At 41.3% G+C, this 16,370-nt stretch overlaps 1 protein-coding gene across 5 annotated transcripts in view; it reads left to right on the forward strand.

Annotated features, from left to right (window-relative positions):
- Positions 1-16,370, forward strand: part of luzp1 (leucine zipper protein 1) — a 56,709-nt gene that overhangs the window by 9,584 nt on the left and 30,755 nt on the right. For 2 of the 5 annotated variants that reach the window (XM_082516384.1, XM_082516386.1), the window contains exon 2: positions 10,686-10,742. The exons of 2 other annotated variants lie outside the window; for them this stretch is intronic. The gene's annotated coding sequence lies outside the window, so the exon portion shown is untranslated. Of the gene's footprint in view, positions 1-10,685; positions 10,743-14,226; positions 14,303-16,370 lie in introns of all 5 variants that reach the window. One more of the 5 variants, XM_082516387.1, reaches the window with a different exon arrangement.

The following is a 16,370-nucleotide window of genomic DNA, read 5'->3' on the forward strand; positions in this document are numbered from 1 at the left end:
AGTAATTATTTGTCCTCATACAGGTGCCGCCACATTAGGGCGAGGCCCCGAGAGACACTAACGAATGCGTGTGCCGTCTTGTCGTTTTTCTTTGATGTGCCGGGTGTCTTTTGTTTTGATCTCAGTCGTTAAATCTGGAATTGGGAACCTCCACGGCAGAAATGTGATGAAGGAAAAACACGAATAAACGTTCAGAACAAAGTGTTCGTTTTCAGTGTGAAAAATGCAAAATTTGTTTTTTTTATTGTTAGCACACATTCGACTGGGTTCATATCTAACACAAATGTGGGGAAAATGTTCTTCAGAGGAAAGGTGTTAACATCCTTCCAGCTTTAGAGTCCCAGCAAGCTGAAGAATCTGTACCAAGGTTCATTGGTTGCTCTGCATCATAATCAGACTTCATCAGTTATGCTTTTACTTTTACTTTACTCTGGGATATTCACAGATGATTGCCTATAATACTGCACTTTGCTGCTTACGATATCCCTTTTTCTCTAATTTGGACCTAACAGTTTGAAATGGAACCACTCCCTGTGTCTCGCTCTCTACCTTTTTGTTTCACTACAGATTGAACAAACAAGATATCACTTGTTAATTAGTAATTTTGTCACATTTGGGCAGAGCCAGGTCAGCTGTTTCCTCCTGTTTCCAGCCTTTGTGCTTCCCCAGCTCTGATTGGCTAGCAGCTGTAGGCTTAAAGATACATTAGATTGGTATCGATCTACTTATTTTAGCTAAAGTGCAAAATTGCTTACTTATTAAAATGTAAAACTACTTAAATGCTTCGCAGTCTAGTTTAAAATATGTAGCTGCCTGCTTTTGCTTGCCAACTATATTTTAGTGTCAGATTCCTTACAGTCGCACATGAGATGACTGCGGTTAAAACAAATGGACTTTGGATGAGTGATAGCGGTATCAACGTCTTCAAAAGAAGAACTCCGAAATCAATTTTGGCTGAAGTGTAACCTCATATATCTTATGTGTATGTGTGTCGGGGGAGGTTGTGAAGTTTTGTTCATGTGATCATGTGTGACTTGAGCAGTGTGGATCCTCAAATGTTCTTCCTTTGCAAGCGATCTGCCCGGTGATACATGCGGTGTTTTCACTATTTAACACTTAAATCGTGACTGAGCGTGTGAGAGGAACATGTACAGTCTCGCCATCACACTCGCTTTCACACACTACTCCCTGGCCTGCTGTAGGCCTTGGATCTACGGGGCGGCTCTCAAAATAAAATTCCTCTTGCGGATTATTTTTCTTGTGATCAGAAAATATACATGTTCTCCGAGAGAGGAATGTTCAGACAGACAGGCGGGTTGTTACATACTTATCCCCTCTTCTGTGTCTCCTACCCTCTCCTATCCTTTGCTATTTTGTCTTGTTTTTAGATGTTTAGATACTTTTTTGTGCCTTTTCAGAAAGTTCTGAAATAAGTTGCTGAATGGAAAAGGTAATTAAGTTGTCACAATTTGATGTGTATGACCTTTGCTTCCCTTGCTTGGTGTCACATGACGTTCCTCCTGAGTTTGTTCTTTTGCTTTCACCCACAATATTTAAAACTGCTAATATGCGTTTCTTCCCCTCAAGGCATCCCTCCTCATATTCTTCCAGCCATCCATCTATTAACAAGTCTGCTTCTTTTTGGAGCTTTCGTCATTGTGGCATTGATGTATGCAGACTCAGACTGCTGGACTATTTTCAGCCTTTTCCCCCTCCTTTCTGCCCTTTCCCCTCTTCTTCTCTGGTTGGCTTTTACTTTTGAGGGGATCTCTACACTGCTGCCTTTTGTTAAGGGCCGCTGAGGGCCGGGTTTGCTGGTTTTCTCCTCCATGCCAACGTTGCTTTTGGAGCTCCTTCTCATGCTAGCTGCCCTGACCAGGGGAAGTGAAGCAGCACAATGCTGCTATGGTGAAGCCATAAAAATAGACTTGCTAAAGTGCAGCTTTTACTTCAAGAGCCATGAAATGCTTTTATGTCAGTTTTATGTAGTAAGTGGGAGTAGGAAAAAGAAGAATTTTGGCCAAGTAGAGCTACAACTAAAACTTATTTTGGGGTGTTTATTCCCCCAGTAGAACAGTCGATCTAGACAGGAAACAAGAGGAGTGTGTGACATGCAACCAAGTCAGGCTGGGAGACTGTTGGAAGTAATTTGGATATTTGTTTTGAAGGATGTGAACATTTCCAAGGTTAGTGCTTGCACCACTGTCACTTAAACACCAGCTTGTGTTCTGGAGTTACACCAGTAATGTATGACTGTCTCCATTTCCTTTCATGTCTGAGGGATTGTACAAAATCAAAACGGTAAGCAATATACCCTTATGGTCTCTTAACCAGAACCAGAACAGACTTTATTTGCTTGCTTTTAGCTATATCTAATTGAATTATACTTGAAAAATGATGTAAAGTGATAGCGTTTCTGCATTTGGCTCTCTATGATGTTAGTGAGAGCAGATTTGCTAACATGGTTGTCTCAGGCACACAACAGCCCCAACGACCCGCTGTTTGAATCGTATATTGGCATTGTCAGTATTGCAGACGATGGATGAAATGATGAGTTGCACCATGGCTCCAGTGTAAGATTAAGGATTTGAACTGTAAATTGTGCAGAGCTACTCTAACAAATTCATAGACTTGAAATGAAAGCATAATAGGTCCCATTTAAAGGTTATTTTACATGATTAAATGGATGATTAGTTGAAAAATGCCAACATAAAAGCCGATGATGATGCCATCAAATCAACAAACCAGTCAAAAAATTCTCTGATAATTTAATTGGGCGCCAGTCAATGACCTTCTAGCAACCACTGGTGCAAAAATGTTTATTCCCTAAGTGGTCATGAGTAGTTGGTGCAATCGATTCACACGGGCCTAGAGACCATTCACTGACTCCCTGGTAACCACCAGTGTTTCCCCTGACTTGTTTGCAAGTGATTATGGGAGTTTCCCGGCAGTTGCAAAGAAGGATGCACCAAAAACCTCCTTACCAGGTTGCCGCGGTCATAAGCAGTTTACGTCGAAGATGCTGACTTGTCTGCAGAGACTCAAAAACTACTCGCCAAGTGGCAGTGAAACTGTGAAAAGTAAAGTTGCATCAAAGTAAAAGATGTGCCTTTTCACTGTAACAAGCACATTTTAAGAGGAACAACTTTTACATTCTTCATTTACAGTCACTCTTTTTCAATTTAGCGCTCGGAGAATAAATGGCAAGTATTTGCAGACACGTTGGTGTCCTCCATGCACATTACGGATGACTGTGGGATTCTGTTAGCAATCCAAGCATTCATTGACCATTGTCACTTAGCAACAGCCAGCAACCACTTGCCAAGCATTCAGGGAATATGCGTTTTTCCCTAATGAACAGAGGTTTCCAGTGGGTCGCTGACTGGTCTGTGTGACTGAGGCCTTAATGTACAAATCACTTAAGGACTACGGCTGTGTCGAGTTCAGTGGGACATTCTCAGACCAGTTCAACATGTTTCAGATAATATGGTCATTACACACATACTCGCCCATCTGCTTAACTAAAGCAGACACGCACAGCCAGTCTGGGCATGCTCTTCTCCGGTGGTCCCTTCCTTCTAAGTCAACATTTGGATTACTATCAGAACTATCAAAAAACACAAGTAACCTGTTTGTTCTGATTTAATTTTGGTTGTTTTATTTGTCAGCATACGCTCATTGTTGCACGATACACTTTTAGACTTGAGCATGTGGCTCGTCCTTGGCTGAGGTTTTTGTGTGTGCCATGTGTGTGTGTGTACATGTGGACACATTCAGACACTGAAGCCACACAGGAATCCCATAATATCATTCCCGAGTCCCTGAGTGGATCATTTGTGCACTGTGGAACATTGTGAAATACCAGGCATAATTTATGATCCAACCTTCAGCCGGCTGCCACGCTTTCTCACAGCGTCTGGTTTATTTGCAATACTAAGCTGGTTTGGCTGTCCCCACCCCCACCCCACCTCACAGTCTCCATCACTCTGGAGCAGAATATTTAGCATTTTAAGCTAAGGAGTCAAACATACAAATTTGAGGCAATGAAATGCGATTTGGTCTCTCATCCTGGGAGATGTTTAGTTCTGTGTGGGTAGGCATCCATGTATATATGTGCGTGTTTACCCACTGTGGTGACGTGTTTTGACTGCCCAGTCAAATAAGGGCACAGCAAAGCTTGATGCCCCTGTCAAAGTGCTCACCCACTTGGCCAAACCTGTAGTCTTCACCTTGTTTTCATTCTTTAACCATAACTATACTTTTTTTTTTTTCTTCTTTTCTCTTTCCAAACCAGCTCAAATCTTTCATATCCCTACTTCTTTTAAATACTCTCTCTGTCTCTGCCTCCCCCTTTCTCCCTAGGTGTGGACTGCGCAGAAGAATGTAGTAAAATTAGTGTTTTATCTCTCCTGCCAGCCAGCTGTACTCTCAGACATGCCAAGCATTTGAGACACAATTGACCTTAAAAGGAAACAATAGCAGCCTATCAATTCTGCTCTGCCAGTCAAGCAGTGGCTCATTCGTGCAAAGGCAGAGTCCACCTCGTGTGCGCAACACAAGGAAGTGTTTGGAAACTGAACTTTGGAACTGGGAAGTAGGAGAGTCACAGTGCACTCAGCAAAGAGTTTTCCTTTTAGTTTATGAAGTGAGTGTATAAGTCTTTCTTGTTTAGCGTTGTCAGTGTGTGCTTGTTGAAAATATAACGTTTGACTAGGACTACAGAATTTGTTTACTATGACTAACTCCACCCACGTAGCTAGTAATGTTTTTGTAGCAGGCTTACCTTTGTTCACAACCTGTTATGGTGAATCCAAAATGCTTACTGATATCATGTCACAATTTTTATTTTATTTTATTTATTTTTTTTTTATTTATTTTTTTTTAGTTTGTTTGCTTTGTTGTTTGTGTTGTAATCTCTCGGGGCAGCAGTCAGTGTTTCGGGGCTTCCAGCACATATCCTGATGCAGGCTTCCTGTTCTGTTCATTGCTTACAGCCCATGAATGCAGATAAAATGTAAAGTAAAATGCAATTGAATGCTACGTCATTACCAGACAATCACATTTCAGCAAGCACATTTCTCCTTTACTCTTCATGCACACTGTTTACCTGCATACAATCAAAACCTGCTCAAAAACAACCGCTCAGCGTTACCCAGACTGCAAATGGGAAACTTCTAATACCAGGATTTTGAGGTGGTCCGAAATGAGTTTGCTATTTTAAAAAGCAAAATCTAGATTTTAAATGAAAGTGACAGTGCTTGTGTGCCTGAACAGATAATGTTTAGATAAAATTTCGGTTTGCATCTTCATATTAAAATCTGTGCTAAAAATCACCTTCACCTACCCGAGCATAGATATTTTATTTCGTTAAGAGCCTCGGTATGAGCAATCAAAGGATCCAAGCAGCTACATGGAAAATTCTTGAGACAAGTGAAAAAGAGAAAAGGTCTGATGTCCTGTTATATGATTATAAACAGTACAGTAAATGATATAAGTTCATTAAATTTGTTTTTTAATACCTATGATATAATATATTATTATATTGATGTATTTTAATATATATAAGAATGTATGTACACCTAATTATTAGTCCTTTTTTATCAGCATTACACTATATTTTCACTGCAGTTTGGGAGAAATTGTTAAGTTTAATAATTTATTTTATTATTAATATTTTGCACTGATACAAGCTATAATTTGTCATGTATTACTGAGCTGAGAATGAAAGTAACCGTAAAAACAAGGATGTCAGAGATTCCTTTGTTCCGACTAACATTTGGTAAATAAATTTTGAGGTTTAAATGGCTGTTGTTTAAAAGTGTGATGGTTTAAAGTAATTAAAAGGACGAGTACACTGAATCGGTTCATAAAATTAATTCCCTGCAGTATAATTTTTCTGATTCCTATAGCAGGAGCTTATTCTAACCAGTCAATGTGACCTTTAATGACACCCCCCCCCCCCCCCCCCCATATTTTGCCAAGTTATCATGTCAGGAAGTTCCTGTCCTCTTGAGTGGTGGCGTGAAGCCAGTAAAGTCGTTCTGTGACATTGCTAGCTGTCATATTACTGTTGTTGGATAATGATTAATGGCACAAAATAATCTGCCCTTCTAGTGAGAAGTAGCTGTGAATGCCTCAGCTGTTATTTGTGGAGCAGGGAGGGCTGCAAGGCTGTAAGTCATTAGATATTAGGGCAGGTTCTGCAGGTTCATGGCGAAGTTAAAGAGGTGGATGATTTTCCATATGACAGCTCATCAGCCTGTTAACAAAATTCTTACTCCACCTTCCTGCTCCACTGGAACGCAAATAGCAGCAGGAACGCTGTTGGCAGCAAATTGAAAAACAGCCTCTTTTTCTTCTTTTCACTGCTGTTCCCTCTTCCTTTCTCTTGCTCGCTCCTTCTGTCTGCTGCTTTGCTGTTTCCCTACCGTTCTCCATCTTTCTCCTCACTCCTGATTCTTTTTTTCTCTTTGTGTCTCTTTCTAGGCATCTTATTCACCATGTTTGATTTGGGCATTCCTTTCCCCCTTAGCAGACAAAACAACCTCGGACCTAACTGAACTGCAAGCCCCAATGTGCACACACATATACATAGACGTACACACACACACACACACACACACACACACACACACACACACACACACACACACCCTTTTTCTAATCACACACAGGAAATGGGCTCCCGTGCAAACAAGGAGCGCCTGGCCGCTGGAACCCAGGATGGCGTTTGAGGACTTGAAATGTTCTCTCGTGGAAGAAACAGAACCTGAGTTCTCTTTGTACTTCTTTGGTTCTGCCTTGTTTCATTTATTTTAATCAGTTTATCTGTGTGTTGGTCATGTCGTCCATGACGTTTACATTGGAGTGAAACAACAACAACATGTCGTAAAGTTCGGGTGTTGAAAAATAAACTCACACCTCGAACTTTGGCATACTGCATGTGAAAGTGAAAGCCGAAGTTCTGAAAAAAAATATCAAGAGATACTGCATAAATCATAAAAGGATGATAAAGGCACAGTAAATGACACATTGTGTGTTTATGAGGAATTTATTGGAGGAAAACCCCTTAACAGGGATTTCTGCCCTGTTTCACATAGTTAATGCTGTGTTAACACACTGTGCATGTAATGAAAACTAAATACATGCTTTTACTATTATAGTATGAGGGAAAATAAATAATCTTGGTCTGAAAAAGCAGATAAGGTAACATTAAAACTAATTTAATACAAATGTATCCTCACTTTCCACTTTAGTGGCGTTTCTGTGTGCTCAACATTAGTCATTTTAGAGGCTCGTGCTTACGGTGCTGCTGAATTGTGTCTTGTTTAACTGAGAGATTTTTCTAATATTTTGTCCATCCCATAAAAGCAAGTTTCCATAATGCCATAAATTTCAGTGGCTGCACGAAAGCTGAGTTTATTGCAGGGATTTTTGCAGTAGACTGCATTTACTGCATTGCAGTAGAGCTAGGTGTACTTTTTTTTTTTTTTTTTTTTTTAATACAAGTCAGACATTTATAAGACATTTTCCTGATCCATTAAAAAGTAAAAAGTCAGTTTAAACTTGTGTAAATGACACATGATGTAAGGAAGGGGGAAAACTGTATTAGGAAGCAAGTTCAGTACACAAAGAATATCTTTTCCCTATCGGGCTTTACTCCAGATACGTTGATAATCCCACTGTTTAAGATCATAACAATATATTACAGCTTAAAGAACAATATAAGAAGTTGTTTTAACATTATTTGCAGCAAACAATTCAAAAATCAAGGAGTAAAGATGCTCCTAAAAATGTGTTTCTTTTCATGCAAATTAAACTTGATTTAAGGGAAAGAAAAACAACTGAACTGGGGTTTGTATTAGGAACCAAGTTTAGTATCCCAAGGCTATCTTTTCCTTATCTGGCTTTACTTATCTGGATAACAGTTTACAGATGATAACACTATATTACTGCTTATAGAACAATATAGGCACTTGTTTTACGATTACTTGCTGCAAATGGAGGGAAGAAAAAAATCACAGAGATGGCTCCTAAAAATGTATTTCTTTATTAATGCTCCTCAGCGAAAGCCAAAAAAGACATCTAGACCCTATTACTACATGCACAGTGAGGTCCATGGGCCATCGAAGGAATGAATTCACTATTTTAGGGTGAACTGACACTAAAAACGGTGTTACCTTGCTAACCCCCTAAAACTTCTTTGTAGTAGAGCCCTCAGGTGTCTGATAGGTAAGTCACCAACACGCATTCTGAAGGAAGTTCCACCTCACACTGTTTCACTTAATTCTGCTGAGTAGAATGATGAATTCTCCACAACCTGTGTGTATAAAGGGAAGCAAGTGGGTGTGATGGATGAGCAGGAGACAGCTGTTTTTAGTTTTCCTTGGTTATGGGCCGGCTAACCATCTGAACTTCCTTCACACACACGCACACAAATACGCAACTCAACAGCACACACAAAAGCAGACAAACATGGGTTTATAATTTCTTTGGGACCATAAAAAATGTGTCAAATCTGATCAGTGAAGTCATACGTTTCAATTATAATCAATTTCATTAATCACACACTCTCGTTTTGTTATGCTCAGCAGAATTACACATTTGGTTTACGGCAGTGCTGTAATGTCATGAATCGTGAGAATGTCAGATGATTCAGCAAAACCCGTGTTATACGGCTGCTTTCCTCAGTCGAACATGACATGGCTGAGCGCAGAGCTGCTGGATTATCTCCTTCCTCCGGAGTAAAGATGTGAAAGAACAAATAGACTCATGGAAAGGGGTTGAGAGTGGCAGGATCAAGTAAAAGGCAAGTGCTCTGTGTCTGTCAGAAGGTACTTACATGATCAAACAGTATTTGAGTACATCACTTGCCACCCTTCCTTAGTTCAGCCTAGGTTAAATAAAGGGAAACTGCTTTACAGTCTCTTATATAAAGTAGTAGGAGAAGTAGTCTTTTTTTTTTTGTTTTTGTTTTTTTCCAGTGATGGCACCTGTCGCACTTTGATAGTTAAATCAAAACCGAAAACTTTTTCCTACCTTGGATAGTTTATCTTACTTTATCTTAACCAGCTGCCTTTCTGCCATGTACCTGCATCAGTAATTTCCATCCACCGTTTGCTCTTCCTGTCATACGGAGTGCTCTGAGTCACTTGTTTACATTTGGGTCGCGTGTCGGCAGCTGCTCGTATCTCCTCTTTACATACCTTCTTACCCCTGTTGCACACATTGGTGTGTTTTCCCCTTAAAGTGGTGAAACAAGTTTGTTTCCACCATTCCAGAAACATTTTTTTTTGCATATTTTGCCAACTACTCTGCTGGTTGTTGAAGTAGCTCTTTTTTAGGTGCTCATCAGCATGAGCAGAAGCTGACACGTGGCTCTCGGCCTCAGACATGCCTGGCCTTGTTGTTGTTGTTGTTGTTGTTGTACACGCTAACAAGCATAAAAGTATTGTGTCTGTATCATTGATATTGTGATGCTTTTGAAAACCTTTGTCATGTAAGGATACTGATGATATCGCAGATACACCAGTTGCTAAAATATATATATTAAAAAAAATGAACCTCGCTCAGCCATGGCCTTGAAGCTCCCACATCAGCATGTTGTAGCTCATTTTCTTTGATCCATTAGACCTAGACAGAGGGTAAACACAATAGGGTTTTTTTTTTTTTTTTTTTTTTTTTTTTTTTTTTTTTTTTGGAAGCGTGGAATCATTTTCTTGCTAGAACAGGCATCCAGGAAATGAAAAGAAATATTGAGCGGGTGTAAACTTCTTTTTGTGCTTCTGGGGTGGTTCATGCTTAACAAAGTCTGAGAACCACAGATTTTAGAGGATTTGTGTTGTTCTTTTTAATCATTCATAAAAACTAGTGTCAACTACACAAGTATTTTCCATTTCCCTTTTTGTGGGCAAAACAGTTACAAATCAGAGCTTGCTTTCTTGTTTATGAGCCTGCTCTGTCTTCATCAGGATGGCATTTGTGAATTAGATTCTCAGACTTTACATTGTTCTTCATTTTCCATGTCTCGAAACTCAAGCTTGTTATGTCGTAAATAATGTTCCCTCTCTGATGTACAGTTACAAAAGTGAGCGTCCTGCTGCTGCTTACAGTTTCCAGCAGTGTTCCCTTTCTCTTTCGGCCCAGTCCTCTACTTCATTTCTCAGCCTTTCCCTCTCATCCTTTAAATTCAGTCCAGACTCAGGTCTTAAATCTGGATTCTCTGCGCTTAACCAAACATATGGAATGCTACTGTAGTGGAATGCTTCGTGTGTGTGTGTGTGTGTGTGTGTGTACATGTTTTGAAGCAGATGAGAGCTTCTAGGATGATGATGATTATGATAATGGTGCGTGTGTGTGTGTTTACCAGTGCCTCCCCAGAGAACTGAATAGGGCCTTCTGTTGTCGTGGCCAAACATTGCTTGTCTGCTCATGCATGAGTCTATTGCAAAGCCTCAGAATGTGCCCCATATCTGAGCAGTTAGCTCATTCTTAGCCTCTTAGCTTGACTGTGAACGTTCTCCCTTACAGCGACTGCTTTGTCAGCCCGGCCGCCGGCCCCGGGCTTTGTCAAGTGCCAAAGATAACAATGGCGAAAGATTGCATGAGTGTGTGTGTTGATATAATGATGACCAGTGCTTCCATTTTTACTAACCTCACGCCCTCTCTGTGTGTTTTAACCACAGGATGGAGAGTTTGTGGAGCTTGATTTGCTTTAGAGGAAAGGATGCATCTTAAATTAAGTAAGTTGTGGGAAGTTCTTTGTGATTTTTAGGATTTCTGCCAGTGTGTAAAAGCCCTGCAGCCCAGCAGGCCTGCACTTACACTCCTGCCAATCTGAGCCGATTTTTTTTTTTTTTTTTTTAAAGACATAATCTGTAATCAGGAAGTTGTCTAATATAGCCTCTTAACCCACTGTTCTTGTTAACTATTTTACACAAATAAGCATTGAGTGACCAGGCAGATGTTATGACCCAATACAGTTTTATCTGTAAGGCTGATACGTCTCCACTTGTGTGAATAAAGTCAACTGCAATTTCGTGCTCTCCTTCTCGTCCTCTAGTTCATTCCTTTTCATGTCTAAAGTAGAAAATAAACTATTTGGTGTTTCTCTTCAGCCCTTTCCAGTTTACAGCTCATACAGCAGCACTTCTTCTTTGACACATAATTACCAACTGACATTATAGTGGATGGATAGCACCATTAGTTGAGTGCAACATTGAGTTGTGCCAAATCAACCTCTTCTGAGATTGTCAGGCTTGCTGTTTTCTCGCGTTCTCAGCAGCTCCAGGGACAGAAGTAGTGAAGTTTAGTTTATTAGTTAAGTTTGAAGTTGAGTCAAAACCTACCAGAGTATTGCAGTTGGTATTTAAATGCATTAGGTCACTAACCGTGTTAGACAGCTTCTCAGTTTCAGGCTAGTCTGGTTAAACTCTCACATCTTTCCCTTCACTTCTTCTGCTCATCCTCCAGTCTTGCCTACTTTTCTTCCCTTCCTTTCCCCCTCCTCCTTGCCTCCTCGCCTCCTCAACCCCTCCTCTACTCTTTTGTGAGTCTGTTTCCTGTTGGGCACAAATGCCGGCGCCGCATTTCCTTCCCTATAGCCTAAAGTAACACAGGAGTGGTACATACATGTACAGTTGCAAAAAAAAAATGCAATTTCCAGTAAAATACGGTTTGATATTCACTGAGGGCAGCGGAAAGGACAAATGGTGTGACTAATAACACACAAGCACATAGAGGGATCACTCAACGTAAGTGAACCTCTAAATCTTCAAAAGCTACTGTGAGTCAGGTTTGAAATTAAAAAGATCAAACACAGTGCACAATGCAATGCTCACAGGAAGCGGGACCTGTATGAGCACCAAAACATGAAGAAAAAAAGATGAAGAATGCTGAAGGGGACAACTTCAAGGCAGCAGTCCCTTTTCCTGAAGTGGTTGAGAGGTCTGTCCACGGTTTAGTTTGAAATGTACGTTTTGCAATGGCAAAATCAGATTACTGATATTAACCCAACTGAGATGTTGTGACCTCAAGGCATCCCAGAAATCCTGCTGAACTGAAACGGCCTCGTAAGGAAGGATTGTGAGGGACCAAGCAGCCAAAGCAAAGAGGACACAAGCAAAAATATCTTCAAAAAGGGTTTTCTTTATTTTAACCCTCAAAAAGTCCAAAATTAACAAAATTCAAAACCATACTTAGCAGGCCCATAAAACAGGTCAACTAAATATAACTCTACAAAAAGTAATTTCCAAAAACTTAAACAACAAAATGAGACACAACTTAACTCACAAACTGACCTAATTACAAAGACACATGAGGGTAGCTTTTATAATGATTTGGCCAAACCATTTGAACACAATAGGGGGAAAACAAAACACACACTAATATTAACTAAGCACAGAATAACCTAACTAAACCTAAAACACCCCTGCTCCTGGTAAGCCCATGGTTGGTCCTGCTGAGCAGGCATTTTGTCCCCAGAGTCCTCAGCCACGCCTTTTGCCCAGACAGGAAACAGCCACCGCCCAAACCCAGGTAACTCAAAGAAAGAGAAACATAATTAATATAACAAAACATTTTAGAAAAACCACACAATGTTACTATGTGCGCGCCTCATAATACCAGTGTTAGGTTTAACCAAATGATTAATGAAGAAAACTGCAAAGCAAAATAATAAAGTGAAAAATGGACTAATTTACCCCTGTGTGGCTGATGCCATCACACACACCCCCTCTTCAGGACTCTCGCTGGTACAGCGAGAGAGGAAGTCGGCGGTAACGTTGTTCTTCCCAGGAATGTGCTTGATGACAAACCGGAAAGGTTGCAGAGCAAGGTACCATCTTGTGATCCTTCCGTTCTTATCCTTCATCTTTTCCATCCACTGAAGTGCACTGTGATCCGTCTCCAGGGTGAATTCTCTTCCAAGAAGGTAGTACCTGAAGGAATCAAGGGCCCACTTGATTGCAAGGGCCTCCTTTTCCACTGTTGAATATCGAACCTCTCTCGGGAACAGCTTTCGGCTGATATAAGCAACAGGATGACGTTCTCCTTCCAAACCTTGAAGTAGCACTGCTCCCAGACCCCTATGAGATGCATCCGTTTGAAGGAAAAAGTGCTCATTAAAGTCTGGACTGTACAAAACTGGTTCGCTACTCAGTGATTGACTGATGTCCTTGAAAGCTGCTATAGCCTCCTCTGTCCAGTTAATCTGATTAGGACACTTGATGCCTATCAAGTCCGTTAGTAGAGCTGCCCTGGTGGAGAATCGTGGTATGAACCGACGATAAAAGCCTGCCATGCCCAAAAAGGATCTTAGTTGCTTCCTTGTCTGTGGGAGAGGACAAGACTCAATGGCTTGGATCTTACTGACCTGAGGCTTGATCACCCCATTCCCGATCACATGGCCCAGGTACGCAGTCTCAGCAGAGGCAAAAACACACTTAGAGGGGTTCACCGTCAACCCAGCAGTGCCAAGACGGTCGAAGACAGCATGCAGATGTTCCAAGTGTTCCTCCCATGTGGTGCTGTAGATGAAAATATCATCAAGATATGCAGATGCAAAATCTGAGAAACCACATAGTACTTGGTCCATTAATCTCTGAAAGGTTGCTGGAGCCCCATGCAGCCCGAATGGCATCACTGTAAATTGGAAGAGACCCCAAGGTGTTCGAAAGGCAGTCAACTTCTTTGATCGCTCCGTTAGTGGCACCTGCCAATATCCCTTGCACAGGTCAAGTGTGGTCAAGTACTTTGCCTTCCCCAGCCGTTCCAGCAAATCATCAATGCGTGGTGTGGGGTATGAATCAAACAGTGATATTGAGTTTAGGTACCTGAAGTCTATACAGAACCTCATGCTTTCATCCTTCTTTGGCACCAGGACCACTGGATTACACCACTCACTCTTTGATGGCTCAATGATCCCCAAGGACAACATGAGGTCGATTTCCTTCTTCAGGGATATTAGCAGACGTTCAGGGATCCTGTAGCTCAAACGCTTTACTGCGACGCCCTCTTTAATGACAATGTCATGCTCAACAATATCTGTTCGGCCAGGATTCACTTGAAGCACCTCAGAGTTGCATGCAGCTCTCACCTGAAGCTGTTTATCATCTGGCAGATGACTAAGGTCAAAATCTACCACATCAGCAGAAGGCAAGTATTGCTCACCAACCTCTTCTTCCTCTGGCACACCCCTTATGAGCATCACCTCTGCTGTCTTTTCAGGGTGCTGCGCCCATTCCTTCAAAAGATTTATGTGCAGAACCCTGCTGGAACGTGGCTTTCCAGGGATGAACACTTGGTAAGTAGTGGACCCCAATTTCTTCTGAACCTCAAAGGGCCCTTGCCACTTAGCCAATAGCTTGTTGTTGTCAGTGGGGAGGAGCACCAACACCTTTTGTCCAGGACTAAAAGACCTCTGACGAGCTGCTCGGTCATACCAAAACTTCTGCTTCTGCTGGATTTTGGTCATATTTGACTGAGCAAGCTCACTCATTTTCTGCAGTCGCTCCCTCATCCACTGGAGTTTTTTCTGCTGACAATGGCCTTTGATGATACATCTGGGCTGATTTGGGGCCTTCCTTTGGCATTTTATTTGCATTACAGGTCCAAGGTTGCCCTTTCCTCCTGGCAGCTACAAACACTTCTGCCAGCTCAGCTGCCTTCGCTGCAGAAGACGGATTGTGCTCTCGAATCCAAACCTTTTGGCTGAATCCATTTCCCGTACAGGTCTTTAAGTCGAGCATACAACTCCTTAGGGTTCTCATCAAGCCTGACTTCCAGTGAACGGAATCGCTGCCTGTAGGTCTCAGGGTTAACATCATATTTGGACAAAATTGCAGCTTTAACTTTGTCATAGCTGAGAGAGTCATCAATATCCATATGAACGTATGCTCCTCTTGCCTTGCCCGTTAGCAGTGGTATTAATCGAAAAACCCAGTCTGTTTTTTCCCAACGATATGCTAAGGCAATGCGTTCAAATGTAGTCAAAAAATGCTCAATATCATCACTATCAGTCAACTTTTCCAGTCTGGGTTCATGCAATGAAAACTGACCTGATAATGACTGACTGGATTCAGCTTGAGCTTGAGGAGAACTAGGAATGTGAGGTAGCTCCCTTGACTCTGGTGACTCTGTGGTAGGTAATGGTAGCTCTGGTACTGGTGATGTCCGGGACTGCACCTCTAACTGTAAAAGCTGAAACTGATGTTGCAATGCTTTGAATTTTTGTTCTTGTCGTGCAGTTACCTCTTCTTGCCTTGCTTCCCGAGCCTCCTGTTGACCCATATGAGCTTGCAATATTGACATCAGATCTGACAGAGATGGCTCCCTTTCTTCAACCTCAGTGCTCTCCACCATTTCAGAGACTCCAATTTCCTCCTCAGCATCAGCTTCCTTCTGAACAGTTACTCCTTTCTTCCTTTCCACCTTTCCTCCCCGATGCATTTTTCTTTTTTTCTGGGGGTGAAAAAGCCTCAAAGAAAAAAAAAACTGTGTCCTCAACTGGCAGATCCCACTGCTGCCACCAATTGTGAGGGACCAAGCAGCCAAAGCAAAGAGGACACAAGCAAAAATATCTTCAAAAAGGGTTTTCTTTATTTTAACCCTCAAAAAGTCCAAAATTAACAAAATTCAAAACCATACTTAGCAGGCCCATAAAACAGGTCAACTAAATATAACTCTACAAAAAGTAATTTCCAAAAACTTAAACAACAAAATGAGACACAACTTAACTCACAAACTGACCTAATTACAAAGACACATGAGGGTAGCTTTTATAATGATTTGGCCAAACCATTTGAACACAATAGGGGGAAAACAAAACACACACTAATATTAACTAAGCACAGAATAACCTAACTAAACCTAAAACACCCCTGCTCCTGGTAAGCCCATGGTTGGTCCTGCTGAGCAGGCATTTTGTCCCCAGAGTCCTCAGCCACGCCTTTTGCCCAGACAGGAAACAGCCACCGCCCAAACCCAGGTAACTCAAAGAAAGAGAAACATAATTAATATAACAAAACATTTTAGAAAAACCACACAATGTTACTATGTGCGCGCCTCATAATACCAGTGTTAGGTTTAACCAAATGATTAATGAAGAAAACTGCAAAGCAAAATAATAAAGTGAAAAATGGACTAATTTACCCCTGTGTGGCTGATGCCATCACAAGGATGTTCCAGAGTTCCTCCTCGCTGTTGTGCAATTCTCATAAGAAGCTGCAGAAAATATATAAAGGAGGCTGTGTGAGTAACTCAATCCAAGAAATGATATCTTCAATGAAGATCAGGTCACATTTTATTATGAGTCATAGCAGACAGCCAAAAGGATTCGCAAACTTTATCTTCAAACTTCATTCAGTGCTCAG

This window comes from Aulonocara stuartgranti, assembly GCF_965226115.1.
Source record: "Aulonocara stuartgranti genome assembly, chromosome: 19".
Taxonomy (NCBI): Eukaryota; Metazoa; Chordata; class Actinopteri; order Cichliformes; family Cichlidae; genus Aulonocara; species Aulonocara stuartgranti.